The following is a 19347-nucleotide window of genomic DNA, read 5'->3' on the forward strand; positions in this document are numbered from 1 at the left end:
AAGAAATTAGCAGATTTTGTCAGGTAGTGCTGCTAGTTGTTCCTGACTGTCACCTAAAACAGGCCGTTAATGCTCTTAAGCCTTCAAATGTGACTGAATTAAAGTGATTCTACAATAAAAGAAGCCTTGGCAAAACGTTCTCCATAGCAATGGGGCATGTTGTAGTTGGTAAATGTTCACTCTTATCCCCTTAATCTCGAAGTTTATCCATCTCGGGTTTATACTGTTTTAGTCTCTTATTCCCTGTACAGTATATGTTTTGCTTGCAGCATTCAATTCTACGAATGAAACTTGGTCACTAATTTCATTAAATCCCCTGCTCATGATAATTTGATGGTGAAGTCTGTCCAAGTATAAACATAAGAGTCTATTTTTACACAATGAAACAATACTATTACACAGCACCAAGATATTCTGTAAAACTTTACACAGTTATATACTCCTTATCATCTGTCCTTGTCCTCATTGGGGGTACTCAATTTAATTTCCTTATTCCAAACATGCAGGAAGCCAATAACCATGTGGATGCTTTTGGTGGGGTGGAAGAGACCATCAGATACCCACCACGTACACACAAGAAGTTCATAAATACTTCATGAAGCTGATGACCGGGTCAGATTCAAATTCAAAGCGCAATATCAATAACATATTAGTGTTACTCGCCTCGGGTACACTATGCCACCCAAATTGCACTCGTTGTATCACTTACTACTTATTTCACCTTGGCACAAATAAAAAAAAAATTTCAGCAGAGCATTTGGTTTTGCTGTATTGAAGATTCTGTTGGTGTTTTATCCCTATTGTGTTCAACTTCTTCCAATGTAAATAGCTTTGCATTCACAGATTTTTTTTTGAGTAAACAAAGTTTATCTGCATCTAATGATGTCACTGAGAGCACATATAGAATGCAATACTGCCACAGTACCTCCGTATACATGTAAATTAAACTTTACTATTAAATCAGTAATAGGATAGTAGCTAATTATATTGTCTTGAAATTCATCATCTACACAACTAATTAGAATCTACATCTTGTACAACTAAACTCGTTTTGAAAAATTGTAAATGAAATATGAAATTGTGCATTTTTAGTATTATTTATTCCAAAGAGACATAAATTAGGCCATTAGAGAGAAGCATTCGGAAACATAAATTGTTGGATTTATGAGAACACTCAACTTTCCGTAATTATATAATGATAATTTTTAACACTGGTTTTTACATTAAAAAAAGTCAGCATGATAATGTCTACTGCATTGCAGGTGAACCATCATGCTCTATCCAAATTATTCTTTTAGTCAATATATCTAACTGTGTTTTCCATCATTAGGGTATGTGCACACACAAAATTAAAAACGTCTCAAAATACAGAGCTGTTTTCAAGGGAAAACAGCTCCTGATTTTCAGACGTTTTTCAAGCCACTCGCGTTTTTCGCAGGGTTTTTTAACGGCTGTTTTTGGAGCTGTTTTTCTATAGAGTCTATGAAAAACGGCTCCAAAAACGGCTCAAGAAGTGACATGCACTTCTTTTATGCGGCCGTTTTTCAAAAGGGCAGCGTAAAAAAACGGCCCATCGGAACATAACGCCGTTTTCCAATTGCAATCAATGGGCAGATGTTTAGATGCGTTCTGCTTCCGATTTTTCGGCCGTTACAAAATAAGCCGTGTGAATATACCCTTAATATGATGCTGAGTGCGCATCTTGACTGCGGTGTCATATGGGTGAAAATTTGTTTTTTTTTTATATTCTATCTTTATCATATCAAGTAGAGATAGTTAATTCATGAGTTAATAACTTTATCCATTTTCCAGATTTATTCATGATGTCAAATATATTTACTGCTATATACGATGTAGACAAAACAGATGAGCTTACAGTTCACTTGTTTTGCTTTACTATTAATGTTTTCACTTTATTCAGCTTGGAATAGTTTGCACTGTGCTCCCCCGTAGGATACAATTTGTTGTAAACACTATTCCATGGAACGAAATTGCATTGTTTCATGCTTTTGATCCGTAATATATATTTTATTTTGTTTCCTAGCTGTGCATTAAACCTGATATCGTACAGCTGGTAATATCAGCATAAAACGCTTAGTACCATTCATAATAGTTGATGTAGGTAAAGCATAGAGCATCTCATTATGTAAAACATCTTCAACTCGAGTGGTGAGGTCATGTGGTAAGAGGCTGCACTGAAGAACCTCATTATGCTCCAGAAGACTTTTATGAACTAATAAATGAAAGAAAATTATCTGAAGACATTCTACACGTGAGCCTTTTCTCTGTTCTACTATCTTCTATAAGAAAGTTTAAGCTGGCCATATAATTGAGATGAAAGTCGGATGGACCTGCGGATTTCAGCAGGATTGTCCGACTATCTCATGTTTATGGTGGGCCTACCGGCTGTCCCCTAAAGGCTAATAGAGATCAGGCGTGTTGGATTTCAACATGCCTAAACCTTTGTTCCCATGGGAGATAAGCCACTGCCAGAAGGGTCTGGCAACCAATTATTCCCCTCTCACAATTATATAAACAGCCATGTTTATAATTTAAAGCTATTGAGCCTCCAACTTGCCAAAATGTGAATTTGCACTTTAACCAGTCAAAAAATGGCGACACACAGTGTAGGAGGTTAGACCGTTCAAACCCCTCGTTTCCCCCGGCACTAGCCAGGATAAAGGAGGGGGGGATGCTGAGAGCTCACTAGAGCGAGTGCTTTTTACCCAATTTTGCAGCATAAAGCAATGTGGTTGCTTTACCACATGCAATGCTGCAATTTTGGGAATGGCTCCATCTAGTGACCAGCAATGGGAAATATTATAAATTAGAATCCAATTGAATCCAATTTATAATATTTCCTGACTCGTGAAAAAAATAAAAAATAATTAGAACAATGTTTAATCACCTATACACTAATTGTTTAACTAAAAAAAAAAAAACATGTTTTGCTGGCAACACATTCCCTTTAAAATGTCAGGCGAAATAGCCCCAATACATATCTGCCCCCCCCCCGCCAAAAAAAAAATGTGTGTATAGGAGACAGCATATCATATCTATAGCACTACAACCCTATAAACTATGAATAGGATTAGATACATTGGCTCAGCAGACAGTATCACACATGATAGGATTAGATACAGTGGCTCAGCAGACAGTATCACACATGATAGGATTAGATACAGTGGCTGAGCAGACAGTATCACACATGATAGGATTAGATACAGTGGCTGAGTAGACAGTATCACACATGATAGGATTAGATACAATGACTCAGAAGACAGTATCACACGATAGGATTAGAGATAGGGCCCAGCAGACAGTATCACACATGATAGGATTAGATACATTGGCTCAGCAGACAGTATCACACATGATAGGATTAGATACAGTGGCTCAGTAGACAGTATCACACATGATAGGATTAGATACAGTGGCTCAGCAGAAAGTATCACACATGATAGAATTAGATACAGTGTCTCAGCAGACAGTATCACACATGATACGATTAAATACAGTGGCTGAGCAGACAGTATCACACATGATAGGATTAGATACAATGACTCAGCAGACAGTATCACACGATAGGATTAGAGATAGGGCCCAGCAGACAGTATCACACATGATAGGATTAGATACAGTGGCTCAGCAGACAGTATCACACATGATAGGAATAGATACATTGGCTCAGCAGACAGTATCACACATGATAGGATTAGATACAGTGGCTCAGCAGACAGTATCACACATGATAGGATTAGATGCAGTGGCTAAGCAGAAAGTATCACACATGATAGGATTAGATACAGTGGCTCAGCAGAAAGTATCACACGATAGGATTAGATACAGTGGCTCAGCAGAAAGTATCACACATGATAGGATTAGATACAGTGGCTCAGCAGACAGTATCACACATGATAGGATTAGATACAGTGGCTCAGCAGACAGTATCACACATGATTGGATTAGATATAGGGCCCAGCAGACAGTATCACACATGATCGGATTAGATACAGGAATCAGCTCGCTGACATTGTGGCTCCAGTGCTGGACCCAGGAAAGGTAAGAATAATCTTGCTTCTTTATGTGTTACTGATTATTTTTGTGTGTTTGTGTTTTTTTTACAGGTTCGGTTGTTGGACTTCGGATACGAGAACTTCAATGACGGCGTTTTTTAATTCTCAATAAAATGGATAATGAGGGTTGTTTTTTTATTTCAATAAAATATTTTTTCAATGTGCTTGTATCTTTTTAAACTTTATTATTACCTCCTTAGTAATGGCCGCTGGCTGATTGACAACCTCCATTACTAAGGCGGGGCTTAATGTTAGCCGGTGAAAAGGCTAACACTAACCCCCATTATTACCCCGGTACCCACTGCCACCAGGGGTGCTGGGAAGAGCCGGGTACGAACCAGTACCCGTCCATCTGTAGTGACGAGCAGGCACCGGGGTGGCCGCAGGCTGGTAGTATTAGGCTGGGGAAGGCCAAAAACAGTGGCACCTACCACCCTGGTAATGCTGCCTGCTGCTGCTGTGTTGTATCTGGCTGGTTATGAAAATTGGGGGGGACTCGACATCGTTCTTTCCAATTATTTTTTATTTTATTTCTTTAAAATGACGTGGGGTCCCCCCCATTTTTCATAACCAGCCAGATACAATAAAGCAGCAGCAGCCTAGCATTACCAGGGTGGGAAGGGCCACTGTTTTTGACCTTTCCCCTCCTGATAATACCAGCCTGCGGCCACCCCAGTGCCCGAACATCACTACAGATGGTCGAGTACTGGATGGTACCCGGCTCTTCCCAGCACCCCTGGTGGCGGTGGGTACCGGGGTAATAAAGGGGGTTAGTGTTAGCCTCTGCACCGGCTAACACTAAGCCCCGCCTTAGCAATGGATGCTGTCAATCAGCCGGCAGCCATTACTAAGGCGGTAGTAATATAGTTTAAAAAAAAAAACACAAAAGACATAGAAAAAATATTTTATTGAAATAAAAAAAAACACCCAGACAACCCTCATTAACCATTTTATTGATAATAAAAAAAAAGCCGTCATCGAATTAGTCCTGGAATCCGACGTAGTCCAACGACCGAACCTGTAAGAAAACACACAAAAAAACGATTAGTAACACATGTGTTAGGCTTAGATACATGGCCCATGTGTGATACTGTCTGTGGGACCCTGTATCTAAGCCTACCACAAGGTAGGCTTAGATACAGGGTCCAGCAGACAGTAATCTTATACAGTATAAGTACAAGTATAAGTATATAGTGTGTGCTGGGGCCCTGTATCTAAACCTACAGTGTGGTAGGCTTATATACAGGGCCCATCAGACAGGATCACACATGGGCCATGTATCTAAGCCTACCATGTGATTGGTTTAGATACAGGGCCCAGCAGACAGGATCACACAATCTGTGATCCTGTCTAATGGGCCCTCTAAGCCTGCTATATCGTAGGCTTAAAGTCCCTAAACATTGATGTCCCTAAACATTGATGTGTCAGGGTCCGTCTCCCGGGACCAGCCAATCAGCTGTTTTGAAGGGGCCGCAGCACTCGTACGAGAGCTGCGACCCCTTCATTTCACTACTCGCTCACACTGTGAATCGCCGACACCGATTCACAGTTTGACTGGAATGAAGGGGAAGCAGCTCTCACACGAGTGCTGCGGCCCCTTCAAAACAGCTGATTGGCGGGTACCGGGAGTCGGACCCCGCCAGTCAGTGCTACTAATCTTACCTTCCTCTTCAGCCACGGCGGAAGTTCTGTCCTCTCGATGTTGCGCGTGGCGCATAGCGCTGTGACGTCATGCGCTGCGCACAGCGCTTGACGTCAGGACCTCCGCTGCGATCCGGAACCAGGAAGGTAAGTACAGTCTGTTACTAAAGTAACAGGGGCCAGCGGCCCGAGTTACTATAGTAAGTTTTTATTGATGTGGTGCGGCGGGCTGTGGGCCCCCCTGGCTTCGAGGCCCGGTCGCAATTGCGACCGCTGCGACCCCTATAGCTACGCCAGTGAAGAGCAGCCAAAATGCCAGTTACAGGTAATTTAAGTAACTCATACTCTCTATGTGATTTTTGTACAGTCCAGACTTACCATTGTGTAAGCTGTGCACTTTTCATATGGATATCTAGGATTGTGTTACCATACGCTTTTCTGCACTATTGTGAGTTTATACGGTAATTATGGTGTTTAGCTTATGGTCTCAGAGGTATCATTTTCAATTATGTATTTTTTGTATGTATATTTATTGTTTCTTGGGGGGTCCACAATTGTGGCGTAATAAAGCATATTTATGGACTTTTTGTGTCTGTAATGTTTGATGGTTATGTCGAGAATTTTTTTTGATGTATTTATCGACCATAAATACCTGACTTTCTTAGAATCAGCTAAGAGACTCAATCCCAGACAGGCTAGATGGGCCTTGTTCTTTACTAGATTTGACTTTATAGTAACCTACAGACCCGTGTCTAAAAATGTCAGGGCTGACGCATTATCTCAAAGTTTCTGCTCCTCACTTGTCCCCGACTTTCAGCCTGAACCTATTTTGTCTAAAGGTATAGTGGTTTCTGCAATATCACCTGATGTTGCAACTGAATGTCAGCAGCTCGCTCCACAAACCATTCCTGCTGGGAAATTGTTTCTACCTACCTAGTTCAGATTTCATTTGGTCAATGAGTTACATGATTCTGTTGTGTGTTCATCATCCAGGGATAACTGATACTAAAAAATTTGTCTCACGGCTCTACTGGTGGCCGCCTGTATCTTGTGATGTTAGTTCCTATGTCTCTGCTTGATAGATATAAAGAAACAAACACGGCGCCACATAGTGTGAGTAAGCCCAATCAGACAGTCAGAGTATGACGGATGGATGCTTACCACAGCTGGATAGGTCAAACACTTTGAAATAGATGTAGATCGTGGAGAGTGCTGCCGAAATCCCAAACGGTCAGACCAATGGGTAACCGTGCAATATTGGTAATTTAAAGGTAGAAAGAAACGGGATGTAACCACGGCGCTGCTACTCAATAAGGATGCAGAAATTGATAATAGTATTTATTGGTAAGAAGGCTACGCGTTTCAATGCCGCACCGGCATCTTCCTCAGGCCATATGATTTGCAGTTAAAACAAGGTAGCTTTATATGCAACACGCGGATAAAAAAGCCGCCAATGTGTTCAGGGTCAGAGGGCACAAATGACGTAATCAGTGCACAGATCTCCAATGAAACAGACAAACATGTCTATGAACAAAAAATGACATTAATGTTTAAACAAACACAAATGTTGACACATCGTAACATTTACAGGTTAGTTGAAATGAAAAAATTTAATAAATAAATGGAAACATGAGAAAAGGTGTTCCACAAATAGAAACGCCCGAATGTCACCACCCGGTACCTGCAAAAGACACATACTATAATAAGAGCAGCTAAATAGAAAAATTGACAAAGAGACAATATATATAAAATACTTAATAAATAGATCTAAAAATAAAAAATGCATAAATGTGCATTCAGTTAGGTCAAAAAACTTATTAGCATATTGAATAATCAACGAATATATTGGAATAGATATAATTATAATTAACATTAACCGATACCATGTGTGAAACAAATATCTGCAATGGTGCCGGGAAAAAAAGACCGAACCCGGCAATACAATAACCAGGCACCCACATAGTCGCTAGAGAATCAGAACCATGGACAGCTCAGGGGAAAATAAATAAATAAATAAAAATCCGGACCCAAGAAAAGAAGGGTTTATAATGTGTACACCGACCATTATACCAATGTACTACTAAAATACTAAAATATTGAACTACTAAAATATACTGCTGAAATATATAAATAGAAATGAGATCAAAAGCGATAAAAGATGCATGAATGTACATTTTGAAGAAACAAAACAAAACCTCTTAGCATAATGAGTAATCAATGAATATATTAAATAGATATAATTAAAACTACAATGCACAGAAAAAATGCAGACAAAAGTCTGCACTAATAAACAGAAAAATGCCGAAACCCGGCAATAAACCAAACCGGCTCCCACGTAGCCGTTCGAGAATCAGAACCACGGACAGCTCCGGAGGACAAGAAAACCGGACCCCAAGAGGTTTGCAGTGTGTACTTACACCATTAGACCACAGAAAAAACATGTTGCCAATAACAGCAAAAATCAGTATATATGAATAATAAATCCACACATATCTCTCTAGTATCTCGATTCCAAGGGAAAAAAAGTGTCCTAGGACACCAAATGACATCAATGTTGGGGCAACAGCAATATCAACACATTCAAACATAAACACACATCAATCTCTCAAGAAAAATAATCTAAAGATCGACAACAATTGTATACAGTAATACATCAAAGGAGTATATAGATGTAAACTGATTGCAAATGAATATATAGATATAAAAAATGTAAACTGGATTACAAATGTATTGTTAATCAATGGTTGTTTCAGAGAGCAGGACCATTGGACCAACCGAAATAAATAAATATGAAAAATAGACCATCATAATTGTACTACCAGGAGATGAATAAGATCTTAGATAGAAGCCAAGCTGATTAGCACTTATCAACCAAAAGATAACAATATAAATATATTAAATAAATTGTTAGTCAAGTGATGATTCAGAAATATCATTTAAACCATTCGGATGCAGAGTCACTAATTTGAAAATCCAAAAGTTCTCTCTCTGTTTTAATTTCTGGAAACGATTTGAGACATCACAAGATATTTGTTCTATAGGGGTGATTTTAATTTTGTCAAATTGGCATTTATGAGAAGAAGCACAGTGCCTTGAAACACTGTGCTTGAGAAAACCTTTGGTAACATTATGCCTGTGTTTATTGATTCTGCTCCGCAGACACTGGATAGTTCGTCCAATGTACTGTAGATGACATGAACATTCTAAAAGGTAAATGACATAGTTACTGGCACAGTTGAGAAAAGTTCTAATGGGGAATACTTCATTGGTAATATTAGAATCGAAAGAGTGTTCTCTGTGTGAAATATTATCACAACATAACACGGCTTGGTGCTAATATATTTCTCAAATTTGATGATCGTCTGAAGGTTATGCCCGGTTTATCTGGTAAAAACTCTTTAAGAAATGGATCGTTTTTCAGGATGTGCCAGTGTTTTGACAAAATTGATCTTATGAAATTATGACCACTATTGTATGCTGTAATAAAATTTGGCTATGTATTAGTATTCTTGATAGTATTTATTTTACCATTTTCATTTGTGTAATCAGCACATGTCGTCACCTTTTTTACAGGGGCAATACAGGACTTTTGAGTCAATAAAGACGCTCTGCAGCGAGCGCCCTTAATTAATTGAATTGAAAAATTCTTTTCCTTGAACCTACCCTCAAGTATGTTGCATTCCTTATGAAAATTGTGTTCAGAGGAACAATTCTTCCTTATTCTCCTAAACTGTCCAAACGGCACATTCCTGATCCACGTTGGGTAATGGGCACTTTTAAAATCAATGTAACTGTTCACATCGACTGTTTTAAAATGTGTTCTGGTGTTAAAATTATTAGTAGTTCTATCATAGTAAATGGTGAGATCTAAAAAGTCAATACTCGTGACCGAAAAAGTGTGAGTAAAAGATATTCCATAATTATTACTATTAATCATTTCCATAAAACAAGTTGATTCATCTTCCGTCCAATTCCACACAAAAAATAAATAGTCAATAAAACGTTTATATAAAAGAATATTATTCCTATAATTATGATCGTGTCTCTGCTTGTGATGTCTGCGCTCGCTCTAAGACTCCTCGAGTTCGTCCAATGGGTGAACTACTTCCATTGTCTGTTCCACAAAAACCTTGGTCTCATCTGCAATGGAATTTATCATCAATTTGCCTCCCTCTGAGGGGAAAACTGTCATTTGGGCTGTGGTTGACCGTTTCAGTAAAATATGTCATTTCACTCCATTGCCTCAACTCTCTGATTCCAAAACTCTATCTAAATTATTTATTGATCAAGTGGTTCGTCTGCAGGCATTCTGGAAGCTATTGTCTGTGATAGAGGTGTACAATTTGTGGCTAACTTTCCAAGAGCTTTCTGTAAGAAACTTGGTGTACAGTTATCGTTCTCTTCTCCATTTTACCCTGAGACTAATGGTCAATCTGAGCACTTTAATCAAACCTTGGAACAGTATCTTAGGTGCTATATTGCTGATAACCAGGCTGAATGGGTCTCATATCTTCCATTAGCTGAATTTGCTATAAATAATCGCCACCATGTTTCTCTTGATACCTCGCCATTTTTCTGTAATTATGGTTTTCATCCTCATTTTGGTTCATTTTCCGCCTCTTCTAGTGATAATCCTGAGGTGGAAGTTGAATCAAATACACTGTACACAGTTTGGGCTCAGGTCCAATCGAACCTGAAGAATTCCCAATTAATTCAAAAGATGCTGACAAAAAGCGTACGGTGGATCCAGTGTTCAGTGTGGGACAAAATGTGTGGCTTTCTACTAAGAATCTTCGACTGAAATTACTGTCTGGTAATTTGCTCCTAGGTTTATTGGTCCATACAAAATTGTTAAAGTTATTAACCCTGTGTCTTTTCGCCTGGCTCTTCATCCATCTTTTAAAATTCATGATGTTTTTCACAAATCCCTCCTTAAAAAAATTGTACGACCATCTAATACACTCAAGAAACCACATCTCCAGTTCAGGTAGAAGGAGATATGGAAGTTGAGGTTGAGGATTGTGGATTCCAGAAGGGGTAGGGGTACACTCCAGTACTTGGTGCACGGGAAAGGGTATGTGCCAGAGGAACGAACTTGGGTACCTGCTTAGTCAGTTCATGCTGATCGTTTAGTTAAAGTTTTTCATTTGAAGTTTCCTTTGAAACCTAGCTCGAGGTTTAAAGGTCCGATGGCCCCTCGGAGAAAAGGGGTACTGTTAGGAAATGTCCGTCACTTTTAGGTTGTCATGACTACTAGCCAAGCTTCTGGATAGCCCTGGTTTGAGATGCAGAGCCAATCTTATTTCTCTGTCTGCAACCTATCAGGGCCAAGGGTGGAGTATTTCAGTCTGTTCAGTTTTCTCTTTGTTGCTCGTGATTTTCTTGTGAATGAATGTGTCTGATCAAGCTCCTGGTTACACCCTGAATCACCTTGACTACTTGGACTCTTTGAACTGGACTTCAGCTTTGTCTTTGGATTTACCCTCTGCTCACTGATTAGGATATTCTGCTCAAGGCTGGTTTCGACCTCTGCAACTCCTGGTATTCTTCTGTTTTGCGATTTAAACTATTAGTCCCTCCTGGTTTGAACTGTGCTTGTTAACCACCCTTCTGGATTTCTGGTTATCCGTTCTGGTATTGGCTACAAGTGCACCTTCTGTCCAAAACTTTATTCTGTAAAAGCAACCTGGGTTCTATGCGGCCAAATCCAACATGCCTTGCGGTAGGCTCTGGTGAAGACCATAGAGTAGCCTTAGGCTCTGCTGACCAGAGTGGTGACGGACTTGAGGTAGCTGATTTAATTGTATGCTTGATCCAGACAGTCTCCAGCTGCCTTTAGGAAATTGCTTGTATAGTAATTCCATAAACTTTCACTCTGGAGAATTGCTCAAGTAGTGATCCCTTGACAAATATAATGTGTGTATATTAACATTTAATACACCAGTATTATTACCACTTTTAAAACACATGTATGATGAAGATAGAGCATGCTGTGGAACAATAAAAGCAAATAGGAAAGTCTCTCCTAAATCACTTGAAAGCACAGGACTTAAAAGGGGAGAGTATAAATCTCTCCACAGTTCATAACTTCTTGCTGTCAAATGTAAAGATACAAAATATTTCTACATGCTCAGCCCCATCCACACAGATTTCATGCTTCCAGTGTTGGTTAACCTCAGAAAACCACGACATGTAGCATCAAATAGAATAAATACATGGGTGCCATAGCCAAGTAAGCTTTAATGACCATATGCTTAAAGCTTACTTGGCTCTGAGAAATTCCAAGTACTCGTACAAAAAAAGTCTCTCTATACCTTTTACAACTGGCTGTTGTAAAATTCCTATGTCATATAATTTCTATGTAATCTACACCGCGGGAAATCAGTGATCATTCCTGAATTTCAGGACAAAATCATCATGCAAAGAGTCTATCAGCAAGCTAAAATTTCCAGATATCATCCCCTTTAGAGAAAATGACAAAACGTTCCAGATGGTTTGCGCAAAGCATGGCAGAAGATGCCAGATACTTTTGCCCACAGTATTCTTCAAATCCGGTTTTATGTTTAAAAAAAAAAAAAAAAAAAATGCTTCAAATGTACCATACAGTTTTCATTTTTTTTTTAAAATAAATCTTTGTTTACTTTCTAATTCATTTATTCAAAATATTGCACGATAAAATATTATATTCCTATTATTCCTATATTTGTCCTATTTGTAAATATGTTTTTTTATTTCTATCTACTAATTAGAAACAATAGTAAAAAAAAAAGTCCTGCTAAATAAAAGGTTGGGTGTGGGTAAGGGGGTAATACTTTTATTTAAAATTGAGTCATTATGGAGGGAATCAAACTATTTTTTTTAAAAATTAAAAAAAACATGATACTATGAAAAATGTTGCCGCTAAAATAAAAAATGCCCTCCATTAATTCCAAGCCAGCAGCTAAAGAATATGTATGTGTTATACCCAAAGTCATCAGAGGTAGCTGAATGCACAGTATCAAAGGGGGTTTTAACCAAGCAGTATACATTAAATCAAAGCAATGTTGGAAAACAAATCTTTTTATGTAAAATTTAGTGCCATTTCTGTAGAACAAGAGGACAGAGAAACACATAATATTGCTTTGATCACATACCTTAGGGGGTCTACTTTTCAAAATGGGGTAATTTTGGGGGGAGTTCCAAATGTTTTGACACTACACACCCTCTATAATGACAGTATGGTGCTAAAACAAACAACTATGAAAAAACTACACTCCAAAATCCAAAATGTTGTTTTCTCAATCCATGACATCAGGGGCGTAGCTAAAGGCTTATGGGCCCCGATGCAAAAGTTCTTATTGGGCCCCCCCCCGCAAACTTCTTATGGCCGACGGTCCGCAGGTCTCAGCTGCATCGCTGGGTCTCCTAAGTGACCCAACAATGCAGCACTAGCAGCCGGGGGCGTCACTAAGGTCTTAAAATGTCAGGGGAAATAGCTCCAATACATATGTGTCCGCCCCCAAAAAAATGTGTGTATAGGAGACAGCATAGCATATCTATAGCACTGCGACCCTATCAACTATTGATTGGGTTAGATACATTGGCTCAGCAGACAGTATCACACATGATAGGATTAGATGCAGTGGCCCAGCAGACAGTATCACACACGATAGGATTAGATACAATGACTCAGCAGACAGTATTACACATGATAGGATTAGATATAGGGCCCAGCAGATAGTATCACACGACAGGATTAGATACAGTGGCTCAGCAGACAGTATCACACATTATAGGATTAGATACAGTGGCTCAGCAGACAGTATCACACATGAAAGGATTAGATACAGTGGCTCAGAAGGCAGTATCACACATGATAAGATTAGATATAGGGCCCAGCAGACAGTATCACACATGACCGGATTAGATACAGGACTCAGCTCGCTGACATTGCGGCTCCAGCGCTGGACCCAGGAAAGGTAAGAATAATTTTTACTTCTTTATGTGTTACTGATTATTTTTGTGTGTTTGTGTTTTTTTACAGGTTCGGTTGTTGGACTTCGGATACGAGGACGACTTCAATAACGGCGTTTTTTTATTCTCAATAAAATGGTTAATGGGGGTTGTGTTTTTTTATGTCAATAAAATATTTTTTCTATGTGCTTGTATCTTTTTAAACTTTATTATCACCGCCTTAGCAATGGCCGCTGGCTGATTGACAACCTCCATTACTAAGGCGGGGCTTAGTGTTAGCCGGTACAAAGGCCAACACTAACCCTCATTATTACCCCGGTACCCACCGCCACAAGGGGTACTGGGAAGAGCCGGGTACGAACCAATACCCGACCATCTGTAGTGACGGCCAGGCACCGGGGCGGCCGCAGGCTGGTAGTATCAGGCTGGGGAAGGCCAAAAACAGTGGCACCTACCACCCCGGTAATGTTGCCTACTGCTGCAGTGTTGTATCTGGCTGGTTATGAAAATTGGGGGGGGGGGGGGGACCCCACATCGTTCTTTCCAATTATTTTGTATTTAATTTTTTTTAAATGACGTGGGGTCCCCCCAATTTTTCATAACCAGTCAGATACAATAAAGCAGCAGCAGCCTAGCATTACAAGGGTGGGAAGGGCCACTGTCTTTGGCCTTTCCCCTCCTGATAATACCAGCCTGCGGCCGCCCCAGTGGCCGACCGTCACTACAGATGGTCAAGTACTGGATGGTACCCGGCTCTTCCCAGCACCCCTGGTGGTGGTGGGTACCGGGGTAATAAAGGGGGTTAGTGTTAGCCTCTGCACCGGCTAACACTAAGCCCCACTTTAGCAATGGATGCTGTCAATCAGCCGGCAGCCATTACAGTATAAGATTACTGTGTGCTGGGGCCCGGTATCTAAACCTACAGTGTGGTAGGCTTATATACAGGGCCCATCAGACAGGATCACACATGGGCCATGCATCTAAGCCTACCATGTGATTGGCTTAGATACAGGGCCCAGCAGACAGCATCACACAATCTGTGATCCTGTCTAATGGGCCCTCTAATCCTGCTACATCGTAGGCTTAAAGGGGTTGTGCAGTCCCTAAACATTGATTGCCTATCCTCAGGATAGGCCATCAATAGCTGATGTGTCGGGGTCCGTCTCCCGGGAGCACGCCAATCAGCCGTTTTGAAGGGGCCGCAGCACTCGTACGAGAGCTGCTTCCCCTTCATTTCACTACTCGCTCACACTGTGAATCGCCAACACCGATTCACAGTGTGACCGGAATGAAGGGGAAGCAGTTCTCGTACGAGTGCTGCGGCCCCTTCAAAACAGCTGATTGGCGTGTCCAGGGAGTCGGACCCAGCCAGTCAGGGCAACTAATCTTACCTTCCTCTTCAGCCGCGGTGGAAGTTCTGTCCTCTCGATGTTGTGCGCGGCGCATAGCGCTGTGACGTCATGCGCTGCGCACAGCTCTTGACGTCAGGAACTCCGCTGCGATCCGGAACCAGGAAGGTAAGTACAGTCTGTTACTATAGTAACAGGGGCCCGCGGCCCGAGTTACTATAGTAACTTTTTATTGATGTGGTGTGGGGGGCTGTGGGCCCCCCCCGGCTTCGGGGCCCGGTCGCAATTGCGACCGCTGCGACCCCTATAGCTACGCCACTGCATGACATGCTAAGATGCCAGCCAAGTTGATGAAGCATGAATATTTAGCATATTTGGAGAGAGCAATAATGAAAGAGTAGTTATTGGGATATTCCATTTTGGTGCGTAAAGTTTGTGCGTTTTAAATTTAAAGTTGGTGCGTTTTAAGTAGGGCTAAATTGATCCACAATGTTAAAATAACTTATTATAGTTCTTTTTTTTTTTTTGTGTATTTTATAAAGTTAAAGACAAATTTGTACCTCCATCTGTTCACATTGCTTATACATTTGGTTGCCATGGGTAACGTCCATCCACAGCACCGAAGTTTTGTGGTCATTCATAGTCAGTAATATTTCAAAACCCGGTTGCATATTCACGAAATTTCACATCACAGAAGTGTGCAAGTTCTAATGAAGCATGAAATGTGCAAAATGTAAACTGCAAAACCAACAAAGAAATGGGTATGTATATGGCAACTAAATAATGATAACATGAAAAGTAGCACAAAAACTTTTATTTCAACAGAAGTTCCACATGTACAGAATTAAAGAGACTCTGTCACCACATTAGAAGTGTCCTGTCTCCTATATAAGGAGATGGGCGCTGTAATGTAGGTGACGGTAATGCTTTTTATTTAAAAAACGATCTTTTTTCACAACGTTAGGAGCGATTTTGGTTTATGCTAATGAGCTTTCTTAATGCCCAAGTGGGCGTACTTTTACTTTCGACCAAGTGGGCGTTGTACAGAGGAGTGCATGACGCTGACCAATCGGCATCATGCACTCCTCTCCATTCATTTACACTGCACTAGCGATATAGTTATATCACTATGTGCAGCTACATACACAAGCCCTAACATTACTACAGTGTCCTGATAATGAATACACATGACCATCCAGCCTGGACGTCATGTGTACTCAGAATCCTGACACTTCTGACTCTTTTCTGTGAGATTCCAGCAACGGATACGAAATCTCGCGAGATTACGAGGTAAACAAGATTTTGTATCCGTTGCTGGAATCTCACAGAAAAGAGTCAGAAGTGTCAGGATTCTGAGTACACATGACGTCCAGGCTGGATTTCATGTGTATTCATTATCAGGACACTGTAGTAATGTTAGGGCTTGTGTATGAGGCTGCACATAGTGATATAACTATATCGCTAGTGCAGTGTAAATGAATGGAGAGGAGTGCATGATGCTGATTGGTCAGCGTCATTCACTCCTCTGTACAACGCCCACTTGGTCGAAAGTAAAAGTACGCCCACTTGGGCATTAAGAAAGCTCATTAGCATAAACCAAAATCGCTCCTAACGTTGTGAAAATAGATCGTTTTTTTAAATAAAAAGCATTACTGTCACCTACATTACAGCGCCAATCTCCTTATGTAGGAGATAGGGCACTTATAATGTGGTGACAGAGTCTCTTTAAAATAATTTAAAATAGCAAAAACATGTTAAAAATGACTTCTGAAGGGGAAGTTGGTCACCCTGATAAGTAACCAAACAAAAGCCCCCACAGTCCACCAGAACCCCTCAACATATGTAGCTAACCATAAATAAACCAAACAGATGGGTAATAAATACCAGAATGTGTGAAAATGTCTGAAAGCGCCACACCTATCGCCACAGTGTGGCTTCCGCAGGTGTATTTTACAATATACAAAATGTAAGTTAATTTAATTAAACAATGGCCTATTACTATTAATATCAATCGTTTAAGGGGTCAACAGATGTTTCAGACTAATTCAGTTAATGCAAAAAGGAGAAACCGCTTTAATATTGTTAATGTAAAACTTGCTGTTTACTATGTGCTCTCAAACAGAATAAAAGCATGTAGATATTTCTTATGACATATTTTTAGTGTCTCAGCTGGAACAAAATATGTAAAAAACAGAACAAAGCAAAACATTTTCAGACCAGCTGATACTCGTGATTTTGAAAAGTCCCCAAAGGAAAACATAAATTTCATTGTTATTCTTAGTTGCAATTGAATTTCCATTAATGGTTGTGTATTCTGAGATAAATGTATTTTTTAGCTGAAGGCAAAAGTTATAAAATTTTACTTAAAAGTCCATAAATACATGATTGAAATGCACAAGATTTTTTTTTACAACTCTAGAAACTTTACAGATAGCATCTATAAATTATATTATAACAATGAAGCACCAGATTAGAATCACTTCCAAGAAAATATCAAGAAAATGCATATGTAATGAGGATGAACTCAGTGCCCCCATTTACAGCCTGTCCATGTGTCCTTTTATAAATAGTTGAATGTCAATTTAAGAAAACTTCAATGCTTTACTTAGGCCCCATGCACACGACCGTAAAATCGCCCGTAATTACGGACCAGCCGAAAAAAAAATAGGACATGTCCTATTTTCTTATTTTACGGACCGTGCTCCTATACTGTATAATGGGAGCACAGCCCGTAAAAACGGACAGCTGCCTGTGGCCGTACGCTGCTGGCCGTACCCGTAATTATGGGTCGTAATTATGGGCACGGTTGTGTGCATGGAGCCTTAGAGACTGTTCAGGTGTCTATCTGTTCATACCATGCATATACACAGGTGAGTCACATTATTATGACCACCTCCTACTTTCGACGTCAGCAGCACGTAGCCCATGAAGGAAGTGATGTGTTGTGGGCTGGCTTGGTGGGTATATAAGGTGTGCGATAGTCTGTCTAAACACATATCACTCATTGTTACCGTGGGTAAAAGGGGCAATTTATCAGAGTGGCAAAAAGGGATGATCATTGGCTTTCGGGCCAAGGGTGACAGTATTACTCAAACAGTGCAGTTTGTGAAGAGTTTGCATGCTGCTGTGGTGAAAGTGTATCGTGAGTGGACAACTGGTACCATTGGGAATATCCGATGTGGAAACTGCGGAGCACCAAGTGCTATTGATGTGAAAGGTGGACGGCTGCTACGAAGGTGCGCAAAGTTCGAACGACATGCAACAGTGGAGCAGCTTACCGTGAAAATCAACCAGAGGGCTACCAGATGTGTGTCTTAAACAAAAGTTCATCAAATCCTACTGCTTATGGGGCTCTGAAGCAGACGGATGATCACTGCTCATATGTTAATACAGGTGCATCGGAAAAAAAGGCTTAAATTTGCACGCCAGTATCGGAATTGGAGCACCGATGATTGGCAAAGGGTTGCCTTCTCAGATGAGTCATGTTTTCTGCTTCATCAAATGGATGGACATTTGGGTGTCAGGCAAGAAACACCAGAGAATAAACACCCTGCAACCATTGCTGGAAGAACACAAGCTGGTGGCAGAAGCGTTATGGTCTGGGGAACATTCTCTAGGCCCACTCATCCATGCGGAAGGCACTCTGAATCGATTTGGGGATGAATCCATCGTTGCAGATCATGTCCACCCATACACGCAGTTTGTCTTCCCTGTGGCAGATGGAATCTTCCAGACATACAATGCGACATTCCACACGGCTAGAAATGTCCGACAGTGGTTGGAAGAGTATGACCGAGACATACAAGTACTTCCCTGGCCCCCTAATTCACCAGACTTAAACCCAATTGAGCGTCTGTGGGACCACCTCAATCATCTTGTTCGCTCTATGGATCCTCCCCCACGCACCCTCCAGCAAATGTGGGATGCACTGCAGTCAGCACCTTATTGAGTAACTCCCAGCCCGTCTAACTGATGTCCATGCTGCACACAGCGGTTATTCTGGATATTAGCTGGTGGTCATAATAATGTGACTCGACTGTGCATACAATATATATATATATATACAGTGGAGGAAATAATTATTTGATCCCTTGCTGATTTTGTAAGTTTGCCCACTGTCAAAGTCATGAACAGTCTAGAATTTTTAGGCTAGGTTAATTTTACCAGTGAGAGATAGATTATATAAAAAAAAAAAAAGAAAATCACATAGTCAAAATTATATATATTTATTTGCATTGTGCACAGAGAAATAAGTATTTGATCCCCTACCAACCATTAAGAGTTCAGCCTCCTCCAGACCAGTTACACGCTCCAAATCAACTTGGTGC

Source organism: Rhinoderma darwinii, chromosome 4 (assembly GCF_050947455.1).
Source record: "Rhinoderma darwinii isolate aRhiDar2 chromosome 4, aRhiDar2.hap1, whole genome shotgun sequence".
NCBI lineage: Eukaryota > Metazoa > Chordata > Amphibia > Anura > Rhinodermatidae > Rhinoderma > Rhinoderma darwinii.